Genomic DNA, 17,060 nt, shown 5'->3' on the forward strand with positions numbered 1-17,060 from the left:
CCAGTATTAAGATATGGCTCATGGTGGAAATTTTCCTTAAAGAAATAGCCATTATCAAGTTCCAAATGGCCATAAATCTGCTATACATTAGTGGAATGTAAAAGCTCTTAACACATAATTTACCTTATCAAATATACATTCATTCAAAGTTTCAACAAATTTTTACTATCAAGTACTAAGATATGGCTCGGGACAAAAAACAAGTGTTATAGACGAACGAACAGGGGGGAGGAGGGACGGACAGACAACACTGAAAGAATATCCATCTGCCTTTGGTGGGGATAGAATAACTGATAGAAACTTACATTGTATTGTTAAAATAAATTCCAACTTTCCAATTGTATTTGTACTGTTCACTCTTGTATTAAGTTCTAATACTGTTTCATGTAACATTGTATCATACTATGTTTATAAACATTTAGTAAAACTGAGGGTTATGGAAGATACTGGTGTCTCTGTTCATACTTTATGCTATTCTATGCCTGTCCATGTCAGTGGAAAACCTACGATGATTTTAGAAAAGAATAAACACCGGAATTGATCTAGAAATATTTACTGAACATCCAAAACGAACATTCACAAACTTTGACACAATGTTATAATTAAGCACTCATGTTACCAAATCTCTTAAAATAATTATATTGAATGATGTTTGTGTACATATGACAAGGTTTTTGTATTATTATGGCCTAAGGCTCAAATATTCTAGATTTGGGTGCAACAATATCTCATCAATGCAATAAACCTCCATTTAATGAATTGTTGACTGATTTATGTTTTGTCTCTTTGAAACTCAATCTCAATTTTATGGAAATTCACTATAACTGTAACAACAATGCAGCATGCAGTTGACAAACTGTGGAAAACTGTACACAAATTTTAAAGCTACATTAGCTTTTGATGAATACAACAAGTATGACATAATGTTGTGGTTACTGAGCAAATATCCAAAATTTCCTGTCAGTTTTATACTTGCACGTGTATTTACATACAAAGTGACACACTAATCCTGAAAGTATAAAGATTCTGACACAAAAAAGGTCAAAACTGTCAATTTGTGAGAGTGCAGCTTTAATGGTCACATTAATACCCATGGCTATATATAACAGTGTGTGCACAGTGGTCAGTCAAACAAATAGGTGGCTGTTGTGCTATTTATTTCACACCTGTTAATCAAGTCATCAGACTAAATTCATATGAATAATAAAGTTACTTTTTTTGCATATTATTGCTTGCTAGGTACAGATCAAACTGAGTCCAGATTTTTATTAACTAATGTGAATAAGTATGTATAAAAAGTTCTTCCACAGTATGTATCTTTTAAATATTTATAATTCATTATTGTCTTGAAAATGATTACTTGTTTGCATCAAAAGATTTTTAAGAATCCTTTCCCCGCTCTATCAAATATTGGACTGATCCATATCATAAATATGTCAAATACATCTTCACTTCATGCAAACATATGTTTAAAGTTCAAAGACAGAATCTTGAAAACTTAAGTCTAAGTAGTTTGGTTTGCGCACAAACTTTTTGCACTTTTGCACAGACCACCTGCAAGACCGACCGACTTGATGACTGTTTATGGTATCATATCGTGGTGAAACTCCAATCACTTCAGTTTATCGTCATTGCTGCTTTTTTCCTCTGTTATTCTAACAAAGGTTTTTTGTGTTCATAAAAAAGTTTTGTTCTTGTTTTTCAATACTGCTCTATTCTGCTGAATTCCTGCAGGGAGTGGGTCTTGTCCATATCCAGGAAATCATCCATGCGTTCTTTACCTTAAAACACAAAAATGATTTAAAACAAGAAAGGCATCACTTATGTCATAATTTCTTGCAATGATTTACCATATCTGTTCTATCCTATTAAAGAGGCTGTACTCCGTATGATGAAATAGCGAAATAAAAAAATGAAAATTGTCAAAAACTGACATAAACTTGGTATCTGTGTGTACAATGCATTGAAACTTGATAACTTAAGTACCACATTGTTTACAATTAATTTGTTTTTACAGTTTTTTTAGTATTTTCCCATTCCCTATGCGTGATTGGCTAGTCGATGTTATACAAGATACAAGAATCTTTATTTAAAGTCGGGTATGTGTTAACAAGAAACATTAGCTCAATGAGCTATTTTCCAAAATGAATAACAAATACAAATACAAATAGGAAAATAGGATTAGAGCATCGTGAACAGTGATAACACCAACAAGTTTTCCTGGCTGTGCAGCCAGTCCACACGCGCACGGTTCCACTAGTTGATATACCACTGTAAAATGGTTAGTTGTTTCAACAGTATAGCTTAAGGGGTAATCATATACATTGAAGAAGCAAAATTGTAAGTAGCAAAATACACAAGGGAATAGCAGCTTTGTACATTGACCTGTAGTTTGTAAAACAAAACAAAAAACAACTTATACTTAATCTAACATGATAGGAAAAATACTTTGCAAGTATTGCTTCAAGGAGGTATGATATGTATCATGCTATTTTGATATTACACCTATCACTGTAAGAGAATGTTAATTGAAAAAATTGAAAAAGTAAAGTCTTAACACCTAAACAAAATACTTGCAGAAAGAAAAACACAAGTAGTTTTATGTGTTCGACAGATGTTATATAAATTTGAACAACCACAATTAGATATTAGCCCATGTAATTTAATTTAATAAGTTGTTATTTCAGTCAAAGAAGTCTGCTGAAATCTTTTCTGGTATTTGAATCCCATAATCTTGTCCAGTGGGTGTAAGCCATCCCACTGAAAACAAAACTGCTTTTCTGTTAAGACAAAGGATAAAAGATATTCAGTGCAACAATTTATAGTTCTCAATTTCTTCTATTTTTTAAAGCAAAAAGGTATTAATTACACATTGAACATTTACAAGAGGGACCTGTCCAGGTGCGGATCAGCCTTCTTAATTCCAGGTAGTTTTGGGAGACCCTTATTTCCTTTGGGAGGCTGTCCCATACCTGACTGGCCTCAAAGCGGAAAGAGTTTTTTCCATATTTAGTTGTTCTTACTGATGGAACGCCTACACAGTGTTCGTATCTCAGATTAAAATTACATTTCTTAAAAGTAACAAGGTTTTGAACATATTCTGGTGAGATACCATACAGACATTTGTAAGTTTCAATAGCAATGTATCTTACCCTACTCAAATGTAATGTTGGCAATTGAACTCGATGAAGAAGATTTTCGTAAGTTGAGGTTTAATCATTAAAATCAATTTTTAAAGCTCTGTGTTGAATCTTTTCCATTTTTTCTGTTTTGGTTTTGCTACAAAAATGCCAAACGACAGGACAATAGTTGAAATTGGATCTGATAAAAGATTTAAAGACAATAAGCTTAGTATTGGTTGTCAAAAATTTGCTTAGTCTTTGAAGAATATTCAATTACTTAGAAGCTTTTTTGCACATTTTAGAAATCTGGGCATCAAAATTTAATTAACTATCTACCTCAACACCTAAAAGTTTCACTTGCTCTTCAAAAACAATGGTGTGATTAAGTATATTGAATTGTTTTATTTCTTTAACTGACCTTGAGCCAACTGAAATTGCCTGAAATTTGTCAGGGTTTTAAGCCTGCATTTGATTGGAAGTAAACCAGTTTATCAAAATGTTACTTTCTTCTTTACCACGTGATATTACGAAGTTAGGTATATAGCTTAAATATTCCAACCGTTTAGGGTAAGCCTTCGTAGCACAGTGGATACAACACTGGACTGCAATTTTGGCGACCGGTTCGAACTCAGTCTCCAACTCGATTCTTTTTTAACATTTTTTTTTTTGCAAAGTTCTAACTTTAAAACTGTAAAAATATCGTTTTTTGTGAAAATAAATCATAGTGATCTCTTTTCTGGCATGTTTCTAATGTTAGTCTTTTGCACATCTATGTTACATGTATAAATAATAAACAGTAATTTTCTGTTTATAAAGTCTGCAAACAACATATGAAAAAAATGAGGAGTTGTGAACACACAAATTCTTCCTTATATACTGTGTTACTCAGTCAGGAAAAACAATCCATAATTCTAGTAAATCTCTAGAATTCCCTTACTTTTCTCGCTGTACAAAAATGAGTGAGGAGTTGCAAACAAGCAGGGCCATAAAACTTTTGCTATTTAAAACTGTACCGCATTAGCAATTTAAAGACAGTGATACCGTACTCCTTGATGGAATAGGCCCTCAGACAGCTACATTTTCTGAGAAATGGAGATCACACTAAACTCTACAGAGATAATCTATAGATTTACATGAAATAAAGAACATATTACAGTGTTTGGGTTATACTTGTTCCTTATCCCTGATTTGGTCCCTTCACACCATTTGAAATGTGATTTTGAGAGGTTTATGATAGAAAAAACTTGGAATTTTCACTAAAAAATCATGCATTTCCAAATTAGAATCATGAAAAAAAAAATGCAAAAGTTATGAAAAATGACCTATTTTTAGCATAAATCTTAGACATACAATCATTACCTTAAAATTGAGATAAAATAAAGACAAATATACCTAATAAAACACTGTTTACTATCACACCTGTATCCCCAACTTCTTACATACTTAATCTGCTCTTACCCAAGTAAAGAATGAAAGGTCCACATGGCCTCTTATAAACTATAAGAATCCAATTTACCTATCCGATTTTAAATCACCCAAAAGGATTTCTACACATAATGGTTCCTTAATTTGTAGCTAGTCTCCAAAGGTGTCGCAGTTGTGATTTCATTGAAAGACTCAAGTTTTGCTCAAATCAAGTATGAACTTAAAGCTAGTTCATAGATATCCTGAAGCCCAGATTTATTGCTTACCTGAAGTTCGTAGGGCTACAATTGAAAGCTTTATGTAGACTGCAGGGATTGTCCGAAGGAGCCTTTTGTCTGTGAGGGGAATGGTGGCTAAGGTGACTGGTGGTACCACTCTGCATTTCTTATCCACACACAACACAGTGTATCTGAAAATGACAGAGAATGGCCATGCACTTATGTAAGCTATGCTGGAAATACGCCTCTCTACACAGACAGTTTTAAGTGTACCAAATGACATTTCAACACAGAAATTGTGAGGCCTCCAATACAGCAGTACTGACAACAATGCCGAAACATGTATATCTGTCATGGAGCTGTGCTGGTTCTGTGGCATCAAAACCACTGCAACTAGGCAATTCACTAGAAATATCTTTTCAGGAAAAAGAAACAACTATTACTGGGCAGCCTTTGTCACCCAATGAACAGCTAGAGCATCTAGTTACTTGATAGTAGCCTCATAAAGATCTAACATTAACAAAAAGTGTATCAGAAAGTTGTCAAATACTGAATAAAGTGTAAGCCGACGGAGACACAATTTAAAGCCCAACAGTCATTGAGTTATGGTCTCACACTAATTCACTTTAACAAACTCACACTTAATCAATCAATCAATCAATCAATCAGTCAATTATTAATCAATCAATCAATGCACAACCCCCTGGAAAGCTATGACACCCTTTGGAAGAGATGAATCTAGCGGTCCGGTAGACGGTTGCTGACTGAACTTTAATGTCCCAAACAGCAAATGCAATTAGAAAAACGTGTTTTCAATCCAATATAGAGTTTCCCATTAAAACAAAGCCTTAAGTATTGAGTACAACTTAACATTCAGCCTGTTGGCTGGGGTAACATATCTAAATCCCCAAATGGATGATCAGTGACCAGGGATGATAACAGAGCCAAGTTGCCAATCCTGAAAATATCTGCGTGGGGTTCAGCTTTCTGTATTTCAGGAATTCTAATACCCTTTTTTGCCTTAGAATAGTGTTCAAGGAGTACACCTTTCAGTTTGGTAGATATAATTATGTTCAACACGAGACATCCACAATCAGAACAATTATCAGGAATCTTAGCAGTGAAGTTTAACACCTTTGTCTTTGAACAAAGTTAAATTTACTCTTTTTTTTTACCTGAAGTCACAGGCATTAGACATGTACCTGACATTTTGGTTCAGTTGTCCACTTCCCATAAAACTCAACTGGCTATGATCAAATGCCTGTGTATGAACAGTCTACACTGTGGGATGTTTGATTTATAATAATGAACAACACATCAATTATCATGCTTGCAAATGTTTATTGTAAAAGTGGTATTTATTCAATTTTTATGTATCATTAGACTATTTATTCCATTTTCTGCACATTTGACGAGAATATAATGTTATTAATTATTATATTTTTTATTCCAAGTAATATCCAAACGGGACTTAAATGCTTTGGCAGCGTAGCCGTTGTGGACATGGTGGACATTGACGTATTCTGGTCTCCAAGCCAGAATTTTTCCCCTCATGGTGTTACATGAGTCCAGAAGCACACAAACTAGATTGTCTCATGGCAGTTCAAGTCTCTCAAACAGGCTTTCAAATTCTATGAAAATTGATTTAGAATCAGTTCTTGTGATTTTTAAGGAGGCCAAATGTCTCAACACTATTTCTTTCTCTATAGCAGAAAAATAGCTGCAACAGTTTTCTCATTGTTTGTGTTTGTTGACTTGTCTTAGTTGAAACAAAACTGATATCCATTAACTCCTCCACATGTTCATCATTGAAATGGCTAGCCACTCCGTAAGTCATCTTGTATGATGCTGTACACCTTTGAAGTTTTAATTCGCTGAGAGCTTTTGTATCTTTGGCAAGTGTCTTAAGTAAGACACACAACTGTGGTGCCAGGGAGCATGTTCAGCCATAAATCTGAGTAGCATGGCCCATGAATTGAATTGTCAGTCATTGACAGGAACAACTGGATGCACTGGCTGAGGTGTCTTTCATCCCTGACTTTTGTAACCATCAACATACCTGGATGGGGAAATACAAATTACAACTATAGAATTTAAATCTCACTTAAACTGGGTCCTCAAGAAGTTTTGTTGAACTGTCTCAAATAGAAAATAAAATGACTGCCTCAAGGTAATATATATTACTACTAAAAAAAATTTATTCATGTTTTTTTTTTTTAAATTTGAACCAAACCAATTTTCATTTGAACCTCCCATTATGGTCAACAGCCACTTCTTATTGAGAACAATGCTTCAAACATTATGAGAATAATAATGAAACGGTTTACAGCGTAAACTTCAATCGGCCAAATAACAAGAGGGCCAAATGGCCCTGAATCGCTCACCTGTCATATATTGCACATTCTTCCATTATATACAAATATTGAAAACCTAAGCCTATGAACACGGGGCGTGGCCAATTTTGACCCCAGGGCTAAAGTTTGAACAATCTTAATAGTGGTCCGATAAACGATGCTTCATACCAAATATCTAAGGCCTTCGCCTTTTGGTTTCGTCGGAGAAGATTTTTTAAGTTTTCATCATATACATATATAAGGAAACCCATGACCGCCCGGGTGGGGCCATCTTTTGACCCAAGGGCCAAAGATTGAACAATATTGGTACAAGTCAACTAGATGATATATCATGCCAAATATCTAAGCTCTTGTCACTACTTGATTTTACATGTGTATCTATATATGTATATTTGTTATTATTTTTGTATGTGGCCCATATTGAAAATTGGTATGTGTACTAAATATGTTTTCCAGTTTAAATTAAGACGTTACTTGTCTTTGTGAGTTCGGAGAAGATTTTTTAAGTTTTCACTACAACACATATAGAGAAAACCCATCAGCCACGGGGTGTGGCCAATTTTGACCCCAGGGCCATAATTTGAACAAACTTTGTAGAGGTCCACTAGACGATGAATCATGCCAAATATCTAAGCTCTAAGCAACTTAAGTTCAGAGGAGATGATTTTTGAAGTTTTCACTATAAACATATAGAGAAAACCCATGACCCCCCAAGGGGGCGGGGCCAATTTTGACCCCAAGGCCATAATTTGAACAATCTTTGTAGAGGTCCACTTGACGATGAATCATGCCAAATATCTAAGCTCTAGTCCAAGCAAGTTCAGAGGAGAAGATTTTTTAAGTTTTAACTATAAACATATAGAGAATACCCTAACCCCCCGGGGCGGGGCCAATTTTGACCCCAAGGCCATAATTTGAACAATCTTTGTAGAGGTCCACTAGACGATGAATCATGCCAAATATCTAAGCTCTAAGCAATGTAAGTTCAGAGGAGATTTTTGATTTTTTTTTACTATAAACATATAGAGAAAACCCATGACCCCCCAGGGGCTGGGCCAATTTTGACCCCAGGGCCATAATTTGAACAAACTTTTTAGAGGTCCACTAGACGATGAATCATGCCAAATATCTAAGCTCTAGTCCAAGTAAGTTAAGAGGAGAAGATTTTTGAAGTTTTAACTATAAACATATCAAGTATACCCATGACCCCCCAGGGCGGGGCCAATTTTGACCTCAAGGCCATAATTTGTTAATCTTTGTAGAGGTCCACTAGACGATGAATCATGCCAAATATCTAAGCTCTAGTCCAAGTAAGTTCAGAGGAGAAGATTTTTTAAGTTTTCACTATAAACATATAGAGAAAACCCATGACCCCCCGGGGCGGGGCCAATTTTGACCCAAGGGCCATAATTTGAACAAACTTTGTAGAGGTCCACTAGACGATGAATCATGCCAAATATCTAAGCTCTAGGCCAAGTAAGTTCAGAGGAGAAGATTTTTTAAGGTTTTCTCTTAATAAACATATAGAGAAAACCCATGACCCCCCGGGGCGGGGCCAATTTTGACCCAAGGGCCATAATTTGAACAAACTTTGTAGAGGTCCACTAGACGATGAATCATGCCAAATATCTCAGCTCTAGGCCAAGTAAGTTCAGAGATGAAGATTTTTTAAGTTTTCACTATAAACATATAGAGAAAACCCATGACCCCGGGGCGTGGCCAATTTTTACCCCAAGGCCATAATTTGAACAATCTTTGTAAAGGTCCACTAGATGATGAATCATGCCAAATATCTAAGCTCTAGTCCAAGTAAGTTCAGAGGAGAAGATTTTTGAAGTTTTAACTCTAAACATATAGAGAATACCCATGACCCCCCGGGGCGGGGCCAATTTTGACCCCAGGGCCATAATTTGAACAGGGCCATAATTTGAACAAACTTTGTAGAGGTCCACTAGACGATGAATCATGCCAAATATCTAAGCTCTAGGCCATGTAAGTTCAGAGAAGAAGATTTTTTAAGTTTTCACTATAAACATATAGAGAAAACCCATGACCCCCCGGGGCGGGCCAATTTTGACCCAAGGGCCATAATTTGAACAAACTTTGTAGAGGTCCACTAGACGATGAATCATGCCAAAAATCTAAGCTCTAGGCCAAGTAAGTTCAGAGGAGAAGATTTTTGAAGTTTTCACTATAAACATATAGAGAAAAACCATGACCCCCCAGGGGCGGGGCCAATTTTGACCCCAAGGCCATAATTTGAACAATCTTTGTAAAGGTCCACTAGACGATGAATCATGCCAAATATCTAAGCTCTAGTCCAAGTAAGTTCAGAGGAGAAGATTTTTGAAGTTTTAACTCTAAACATATAGAGAATACCCATGACCCCCCGGGGCGGGGCCAATTTTGACCCCAGGGCCATAATTTGAACAAACTTTGTAGAGGTCCACTAGACGATGAATCATGCCAAATATCTAAGCTCTAGGCCATGTAAGTTCAGAGGAGAAGATTTTTTAAGTTTTCACTATAAACATATAGAGAAAACCCATGACCCCCCGGGGCGGGGCCAATTTTGACCCAAGGGCCATAATTTGAACAAACTTTGTAGAGGTCCACTAGACGATGAATCATGCCAAAAATCTAAGCTCTAGGCCAAGTAAGTTCAGAGACGAAGATTTTTTAAGGTTTTCACTATAAACATATAGAGAAAACCCATGACCCCCCGGGGCGGGGCCAATTTTGACCCCAGGGCCATAATTTGAACAAACTTTGTAGAGGTCCACTAGACGATGAATCATGCTAAATATCTAAGCTCTAGGCCAAGTAAGTTCAGAGGAGAAGATTTTTGAAGTTTTCACTATAAACATATAGAGAAAACCCATAATCCCCCGGGGCGGGGCAAATTTTGACCCCAGGGCCATAATTTGAACAATCTTGGTAGAGGACCATTTGGTGATCCTACCTACCATATATCAACGGCCTAAGCCTTGTGGTTTGGGAGAAGAAGATTTTTAAAGTTTTTCCTTTTGTTTGCCATGGCAACCAGAGTTCTGCATGGAATTGAATTCTTTGAACAACTTTGATAGAAGACCACCCAAGGAACATCCCTATGAAGTTTTATTAATATTGGCCAAGCGGTTAAAGAGGAGATGTCTTTTAAGTAAATTGTTGACGGACGAAGCACGACGCACGCCGCCCGACAGACGTCGGACAAAAGGCGATCATAAAAGCTCACCATGTCACAAAGTGACAGGTGAGCTAAAAATCGATTACTATGACACAATCCGAATCGGGATGTCCGAAATAATGCTATAGCGCAAAATTCATTCTCAGTTTGATCACTTTCTATCAACTTAAAAAGAAACGTTTCGGGAATTTCTCTTCAAAATAAATGGCAAATATGCCCTTAAATCGACGAATCGATGTTTTTAGAGGTTGGTGTTGTCGTTTTTTTTCCATTTTCCAATACCCGTTTATTCGTCTTCGTCGTCTGTCATATCAGGATACGACCATTCGTACCCATATTGTTCGAACTGAGCTCGAATCGCTCCCTGTACCCCCCCCCAGAAAAACTCAACGGATTTACATTAATCTCAAAATCGATCCGTGAGGCCTTAAATTAATCCGGAATTTTATCATCCCTGTCAGTGAAACACGAATTGCATTGCGTATCTGAGGGGGGGTCCCAAGGATATCATAACGCAACTTACCATAGCCGCCTAGCGTTTTTGTTCACAAAGCCGTCCCACACAGTTAATTCTTAATTTGCATGTTGTGTACTGAAAAGTTTCAGCTTTCCATGACACTCTTCAATAAATCTATCCATGAATTAAAACAAATTAACAAATAACTACCAGGTATTAAATGGGAATAATGTAATTTTTACCTAAATTATTGATATTGCAGTCAAACTGGCTAAAATATCAGAAAAATGTGTCCTGTTCCCTAAAGTCAGGTTTTGAAGTTGCAGACAACAGTCCAAAGACCAAGAATTTAAGCATTTAGCCAGGGGCAGGCAAATCTTTGAAAAAAATGAAATGTCATTTTTTTTAGATTTAAATAAAATTCAAATTACACAAACCTTGATAAAATCCTTTTGGAAACTAGATGCCTATATAGATACCCTCAGGAACTTTTGTGTGAAATTTCATTACTGTACACTGCATATAAACTGAGTTATTTCAAAACCTGGTTGGTTCAAATCCAACTGAAGCAATCTCTAATCAATATTAACCTTAGTTCAACTAACAAATTAAATATTTGAATGTAGGAAGATTTGTTTTTAAAAAATCAGCAATGATGTTTTTCCTTTAATTGTCTCAGTTTCAATACAACAACAAATGAAAAATTTAATAAACAAGTTCATAAGCACTGTTCTATCTGAGAAGTTCCATGGATGTGAATCGCTTACTGTGGCAATGGTTTCCTAATCACCATTGAAGTTATATCCACTGCTCGATCTAAGGCATTATTAATACTACTTCAATATAAGCAATTTGCTCTGCCTTTTTTTATAGATTATAAGTATCTATCATGTGTTTCCGGTACGGATAGAAAAAACCGACCCGGGGCACGTGCGTAAGCCGGTAACGAGGCTTGCCGAGTAACCGGTCACGCAGCGTGGCCGAGGGTCAATTTTTTTTATCCGGACCGGAATAACATGATTAATATATTTTTGGCATACCTAAAATTATGAATTTGTGGAAAAATTGACGTAAAAAATGCACTTTTGTACATTTCACCAAAAAGCATGTGCGACGTTGTGTACTGACGTCATAAAGAGCAGTAATTTTAAATCACCATTGACGTCAAATGGATCCTTTAAAAATCGTGCTTTTAGGATTATTATTTTCAATTTTAATTAAAAGTATTGTATACTTATATTTTTGATTGCGCTTTTTATTGAAATTGCATAATATACTTTTCATAAACAATACAATAAAAGAAATAAGAAGTGGGGTGTTGTTGCGCGTGACTCATCTTACATGATGGGGGTTGTATTTTTTCCAGAACAGGTCACATGACCGGAAACACATGTCCGGTATGCAAGAAAAATGTCTATTCCAAAGGTATTCTTTTTTTTACATTAAACGCATGACGATATTTGTCTGTCAGATTATCCACTATTATGCCATTGCATCTTCTTTGCTGAACGAACGATAAATGAATACTCACTATTTCGCAGTATTTTTTTGGTCACGAATAGCAACTTTTTTACCTGTCGGCCCTATTTTGGCAAATAGAGAATTTTTAGAAAATTTGTTCTTACATGTAAATACAGTTCGAATTTATCAAAACAAAAGTAACATTTTGGGTTTATTCAGGGAAGACCATAAAATAGCAATTTTGATTTATAAGTATGTAGGTTGGTTTCAAAAGCTCATTACAGTTTACTTTACCTAGTTGCTAAGTTATCAAATTTAAAAAAAAAATATTACTTTAATGGACTATAATATACTGCAGAGGGGCCTTGTCGTAAAGTTAAGAAAAAAAGGTCCTATGAATAGGGGGACTTTGACTTTCAGTCCAGACAATCCCAGGTAAAATCCCCGCTCTGCACAGACAAACTGCTGGGAAAAGCCCCGCCAAATGCCCCCGCACCCTAGGGACAACCTAGGTTAGGCCCATTCCCCGCTTTTTTAGGCACAAAAACAATACCTACGCATTCACTCAGTACAGCCAGCCCACTTGGAAGGTAAAAACAGGGCCCATTTCCCCTGCTATCCCTGGTATACCCCAGGTCTTGACAATTGACTGATGCATAAATGTTGAAGAATGATGGGTGGGAAATATTTCATTGTTTCATTAATTATAAAATATGAGAATTTACCACACATGCAAAAAGCCACCGAATGGGTGATAGTATTCCTTCGGTTCTGCAATTCATTCAGAACGCGGAACAAAACATCAATTTGGTGTGGCCGTAGTCAATAATTTAATTGAGTTGCACCAAATGTCTAACCGTACACAAGGACATTTCATATCACACACTTATACTGGAAATTACCTTTAATTTAAATGAAGGACTAAGAAATATATACAAAACAAAGACTCACGGCGCACACAGCAAAAGACGCTCACTATGCTATTTTCTGCTTCTACAAGTGTGAAATATTTTGGATTTGCTTGCATTTTAATGATGGAATCCTTGGCCAAAATTCCAACTCGAGGGAATTTTGTAGAACGATGCAACGCTGTGTGCGCCGTGAGTCCCATACATGTGTTAAAATGTTAATTTTGTTCATTTCATCCATTAAACGAATTGTTTGTAAAATTTATTTTAGTTCTTCAAATAAATATCGGTATTTCAAGAAAGGCTGTTGTTAACGTGAATTTTATATATGCTGCTGTAAATTCTTCTTATAACAGGCTTATTTTATTTAATAAGTAGTTTTGACTACTCTCTCAACTGTGACGATAATGCATTCAACATTGAACTATTATTCCAAATGATATTTCTTTCATGAAATGAATGTATATCCATCCATTTGATCGAGTTTAAGATGTTAAATTTATGTTCTAGGTAGGCTGTCATGGTGATACGTCCAAATTATCCATTGTCCCTCTGTAAGAGACGGAGTTAACCCTCATATGTTTCACCAAATGTTGACAAAAGATGGATAAATTTAATTGATGCAGTGATAAATACATTTAAATTGAAGACAAGATATACTCCAGCCAACTCCGTTCCATGTACATCCCCGGTAAAAGAAAGTCAACAGTCAAGAAATGATTGAACTACGTGTTAATGTACAATTAATCATTAAACTATTGAATAGAAGAAATAAATGATTACATATTTTGCTGGTTGGATCAATTTTATTTGTATGTGACGTCATTATAAACTACTTATTTCTTTTTCATGATATAAGCCAAACCCTTTGAGTGAAATGATTCAAAACGTCGCGCTCATAATGTAAAAATTCAACCCTTTTAAGTTATGAATGTAGTGGATGCAATAACAATTTATTTGATATATGTTTGAATTTTACATAAGTAAAGTCATGTTGTTGTTGACATCAATATAATCTTATACCATTGTTGTTTGGCATGGCCTTCGTACAACTTTGAATACATTATACATCGGAAATGTGTACACAAATGACAAATCTATCAAAGTTTTTTAAAACACTGTAATAGTTTTTTTTCAAAAAGGAAACATATTTAGGGCAGTCTATTTTATCAGAATCTGAAAGTGGGTTACAAAATGACCTGTTGTTGTTAAAAGATTACTGATATAGACAGAACGTTTTTCACATAAGTATTAGTGTAAATGCAAATAAAACAAAGGTTATAATTTTTAAAAAAGGCTGAAACATTAGGCAAAATTTAATTTTGTTTGTATCAAGGGCTTGAGTTTGAAATTGTGAATAAATTTACTTATCTAGGAATAGTAATAAGCACTGGTGGGTCATTTAGCACAACGTTTGACACTTGGACAGGACAGGCTATGAAGACTTTTTACAAGCTTAATTCAGACCTAATAAAATTTCCTGGTATAGCAACATGCTATTATTCATCTTTGTTTGATAAATCAATATATCTTGTTTTAAACTATGGTTGGGAAGTTTTGGGTCTACAATATAGCATTAAGTTAGAAAGAGATTATTCCAAGTTCTGTAAAAAAAATACTGGGTGTTAGAACCCAAACTCAGAACAATTGTGTGTATGGAGAACTTGGTAGAATACCATTACTAATTATAGGAATTGTAAATGTGATTAATTTTTTTTTTAAAGATTTTACAATGTGATGATATTAAATATGTTAAAGCTGTTGAAAGAAAATCGTATACAAATTTAGAAAGATTGCCAAATTGTTAGTCATGGGCAAAAGTTATTATAGATATATTACAATCACTAGGATTTTATGATGTATGTTTATTTCAAAGTGTTTGTGTTTTTGATATAAATTTATATGTGAACTGTAACAGAGACCAAAACAATGTTATGTACAAAATTGGTTTGCTGAATTTAATAATTCATCTAGAGCCAAAACATTTGTATTATTCGCAGACTGTAAGTTGCAGCCACTTTTGTGTGTTGTTAATATAAAGTTAAATTTAGGAAAGCATTGACGAGACCTAGACTTTTGTCACACAGGTAAGAAATTGAGGCCGGTAGATACCACAAACCTACTCCTATATCTGAATATGTAAAGGAAAAGTCAAGTTTGCCATAAAATAGTAGATGAATTTCATTACTTGTTTAAATGTACTTTATTTAGTTATTTAAGAAGACAATACATACATAAATACTATTTAAATAGACCCTTATATAACTAAATTTGTTGAATTTTTACAAATACAATAAGACTATTCAAAGGAAATTAGCATTTGTTTATCCACAAGGCTTTTAAATTGAGAGTCCCTGTTATATTTATAATGATGTTAACAACTCATTTAAGTAATATTTGTAACCACTGTCACCTCACTATGGTTATATGATATTCTATGTGTACTGTGTATGTTCAATTTGTGTTTCGAATGTACCTTGTTGGTATAATTAGTGTACGTGTATTAATATATATTGTGGCCTACGATCGATTGATATAAATGAATTTAATTCAAAATATTATATATTCCATTGATGTACATATGTATGTTCATGAGCCTATGGTCTGGCTATATGCATTTGAATAAACTATGAAACTGTATTATCACAACTCGACGCTTGTGATTCCACATCTAATGTCTGGTTGGTGATATATTAATCTATGGCGTCAAAGCCACCCCCCCCCCCCCCCCCCCCCCCCCGATGAAAAGTAGATAAAATATTTGGCCATAATGGACATCCTTATCGTGCTCATGGCTAAAGATAAAAAATACCCGTAATGAACTACTCTTCTATTGTCATCACGAAATTGCCTCCCTTGTTGAAGACCGCCACCTGTAGCACAATGTCATATGGTATTATTTGAAATGTGAAAACTTTGTAAACCTTGTTTTCGCATAACACACTAGGCTTGGGTTGGGATGAACCTTTCTTACACGAAAGGCCATGCAAGATACAAATTATCATCTTACGAGGGAAAGTCATATTCATGGTAGTCAATTTCTTTGTCAGTGCTTTTTATTATTTCCTGATTTCTTCTTGATAAATATATTTAGACCATTTTCGAAGCAAGGGATTTAACTGGAGTGTGGGCAGTTTTATGATTAACCTTTGGAATGGCGATTTTGTTATTAAATGTACATGGGACGGGTTTGGCTGAAGTGTATTTTGCCTTCCATTTTATTGTATTTATTACTTCATCCATTTATCTTTGTAAACTTTTGGTGAAACTACAGAGGGACAATGGGTATTTGGAAGTCTCCCTTCAGGCAACATAAATTAAACATTTTCAAATCGATCAAATTGATGTAAATTCATACCATGAGTAAGAGTTTTGGGTTGTATACATTCTCGTCATAATTAAGAGAGCAATACAAAGTATAAAATGGAATAAAATAAGCATGTAATGATACGTTTGTTAAGCATACCGAATAAACATAGTCGGCTTTATTTAGATGAGAAGAATTTCACGTTAACAGCAGCACATATAACATTCACGTTTACAACAGCATTTCTTGAAAATTGGATATTTATTGGAAAAAAATATAAAAACATTTAACGAATAGTTCGTTTTATGAAAGTAATTGGCAAAACTAACTTTTTAACGCATGTCTGATTTATTAACTATTACTTATAACTAAGACATATGTACAAAACAAAGAATCACGGCGCACACAGCGTTGCATCGTTCTACAAAATTCTGTCGAGTTGAAATTTTGGCCAAGGATTGCATCGATACAAGCAAATCTAAAGTATTTCACACGTGTAGAAGCAGAAAATATCATAGTAGTTTATAGGCTAAGAAATATTTTCCTATCTTTTCTCTAAAAAAGGTTATTTATGAATTACGGTCACTTTCTTGCTTGTTAACATCAGTTTTGAACCGTTGT

The 17,060-nt window shown here is 34.9% G+C and overlaps 1 protein-coding gene across 4 annotated transcripts in view; it reads right to left on the bottom strand.

Moving 5' to 3' along the window:
- Nucleotides 1-537: 537 nt before the first annotated feature.
- LOC128203565 (uncharacterized) overlaps nucleotides 538-17,060 on the bottom strand; it is a 34,119-nt gene continuing 17,596 nt past the window's right edge. For 3 of the 4 annotated variants that reach the window (XM_052905033.1, XM_052905034.1, XM_052905036.1), the window contains 2 exons: nucleotides 4,814-4,956; nucleotides 538-1,781 (listed from right to left, as the gene is read on the bottom strand). The gene's annotated coding sequence lies outside the window, so the exon portion shown is untranslated. Of the gene's footprint in view, nucleotides 1,782-4,580; nucleotides 4,957-17,060 lie in introns of all 4 variants that reach the window. The other variant, XM_052905035.1, reaches the window with a different exon arrangement.

The sequence above is a fragment of the Mya arenaria genome, chromosome 9 (assembly GCF_026914265.1).
Source record: "Mya arenaria isolate MELC-2E11 chromosome 9, ASM2691426v1".
NCBI lineage: Eukaryota > Metazoa > Mollusca > Bivalvia > Myida > Myidae > Mya > Mya arenaria.